The sequence below is a fragment of the Moschus berezovskii genome, chromosome 2 (assembly GCF_049115385.1).
Source record: "Moschus berezovskii isolate FMDL1 chromosome 2, NW_MosBer_1.0, whole genome shotgun sequence".
Classification (NCBI taxonomy): Eukaryota; Metazoa; Chordata; class Mammalia; order Artiodactyla; family Moschidae; genus Moschus; species Moschus berezovskii.
The window spans coordinates 108,669,408-108,672,052 of NC_142461.1; the positions used below are offsets into that span (position 1 = coordinate 108,669,408).

The 2,645-nt window shown below is 39.3% G+C and overlaps 1 non-coding gene across 1 annotated transcript; it reads left to right on the forward strand.

Moving 5' to 3' along the window:
* Positions 1-1,893: 1,893 nt before the first annotated feature.
* On the forward strand, positions 1,894-2,000 carry LOC129538810 (U6 spliceosomal RNA). Its single transcript, XR_008682345.1, has one exon. It is a non-coding gene; the product is annotated as a U6 spliceosomal RNA (small nuclear RNA).
* Positions 2,001-2,645: the final 645 nt, after the last annotated feature.

A 2,645-nucleotide genomic window follows, 5' to 3' on the forward strand; every position in this document is an offset into this window, starting at 1 on the left:
GATGGTAAAGGAAGGGAAGCCAGGTGTGCTGCAGTCCATGGGGCAGCAAAGAGTTGCACATGACTGAGCGACCTAACATCGACAATATTTATTTCAATACATATTCAATAATAGAGTCTTAGAAATAGTCTTCTTTGAAAGTCTAGCAAAACTAGACAAATAGAATCTGAAGATGTATCAATGAACTTGTATTCTGCTACATTAAAATCTGTTGGTTTATCTTGCACTTTGAATGGATCTATTATCTATGTGTGATTTTGTATCATTATCCACTGCTCATTTGTAAAATATTGTTTGACTGAGTTATGCAGATCTTTGAAATGTGAAACCATCATTCATCACATCAGAAAACTCTGTTTTGAGAAGCTGTTGAACTTATGGTGGAGATACAAGTTTTCCAAAATTCTGATTTTTCTCTCAAATGTTCAAATGTTGTCCTTGGTAACAAATATAGTCAATTATTTTTTCTTGAAATGACAGGCTCATTTCACTCAATTTCAAAAAGTCATCTGCCAGATATCCAAGTCTAAATAACCACAATTTGTCAGTCATTCTTTCAAGTAAAAATGGTGTTCCATAGAAAATCAGCTAATTCAGCTTGCAACTCAAAATAATTGCACAAGTGTTTTATTTATTTATTTTTTGAGTCAACCATCATCACACTTTTGTTTGCGGAAACTATTTTGTATGCATACTTCCCATTTCAGCACACATAACATTAAAAAAAAAAAAACAGGTGCACTTATTTATGTGTCTAGGTGAAATGGAATTAATACTTTTTCCTGCTTCATCAAAGATATTTTTGCAGTAAATCTGGTTTTTAATTTTACTCATATATTGACTTACTTATTTTTACTGGGGGGTGAATGGTAGTGAAGACTACAGTGACCACAAGTAGTTTGGCGCCACTGGTTTGATAATTGTTAAGGTTAAGAGTTTTAATTGCTTTTGACCCTAAGTGCAATAATCGATACAGTGAAAAAGGCAAAAAATGCTCTTTTTATTATTCTGAAATACTTTTGCCCTGAGGGACCCCCTAAAAGGTTTCAAGAGAACTCAAGGAGGTCTGTGGGCTACATTTTGACAATAACTGAAGTCATGTTAACACACTGATAAGGCTTACATGGGGACTTATTGTTAAAATGGCTCATTATGTTGAACTCGCAAACAAAGGATAAAGTCACAGTGACCCTTGAGACAGACCAAATTGCCCAAATGACATTCTGTTTTCCCGCTGGCCCCTACCTTCTCAAGGCTACGAGACCACTGGATGCCAGACCTCTGGCTATGTAACTGCAGGACTCCGCTACGGGCTAAAAATTAACCATCCCTTCAGAGAATTTTTCATTGGCGGGGTATAAGAAAGACCCCATCAGAAACAGGATACTGGTTCTCTTTAAGGGCTAGTCACCTTGTTTCCTTCTAATAAATTTCCTTTTCTTTGCCTGACTGCCCAGCTCATTCTCTTTTTCTCTGCACTCGCTCTACACAATTTTTCCATTTTTTGGATTACATTCTATATGCATCAAAGGGGCTTCCCAGGCACCAGTAATGAGAATCTGCCTTCCAATGCAGGAGATGTAAGAGATGCAGGTTCAATCCCTGGGCTGGGAAGATCCCCTGGAGGAGGGCATGGCAACCCACTCCAGTATTCTTGCCTGGAGAATTCCATGGACAGAGGAGCCTAGCGGGCTATAGTCCATAGGATCACAAAGAGTTGGACATGACTAAAGTGACTTAGCACGCACGTACACATCAAAAGCTATGAACAAACTGAGAATACAACTGTGGAAATATTTTCACATAACCCATGAGTGGAAGGAGAGTTAAAAATGAAACGCAAAATTCAAGGGTAAAACAAAATGCCTAGGAATGGGGAACAAAAAAAAAAGATTGCTCACTTCAGTAGCAAGTATACTAAAACTGGACTGATACAGAGAAGATTAGCATCACCCCTTTGCAAGGATGACACACAAATTCATGAAGGGTTCCATATTTTTACACATGAAAAGATGCTCAACAGCACTAATTATTAGAGGAAGGCAAATCAAAACTACAATGAGGTACGATTTACACCAGTCAAAATGGCCATCATAAAAAAATCTACAAACAATAAATTCTGGAGAGGGTGTTGAGAAAAGAGAACACTTTTGCACTGTTGGTGGGAATGTAAATTGGCATAGCCACTATGGAGAACAGTATGGAGGTTCTTTAAAAAAACTAAAAATGGAACTACCATATGACCCAGAAATTCCATTACTAGGAATATAAACAGAGAAAAACTGTAATTCAAAAAGACACATGAACTTCAATGTTCATTGCAGCACTATTTACAATAGCTAGGGCATGCAAACCGGAGAAGGCAATGGCAAGCCACTCCAGCACTCTTGCCTAGAAAATCCATGGACAGAGGAGCCTGGTGGGCTACAGTCCATGGGGTCACTACAAGTCGGACAAGACTGAGCAACTTCACTTTCACTTTTCACTTTCACACATTGGAGAAGGAAATGGCAACCCACTCCAATGTTCTTGCCTGGAGAATCCCAGGGATGGCGGAGCCTGGTGGGCTGCCGTCCATGGGGTCGCACAGAGTCGGACACGACTGAAGTGACTTAACAGCAGCAGCAGCAGCAGGGCATGTGAAC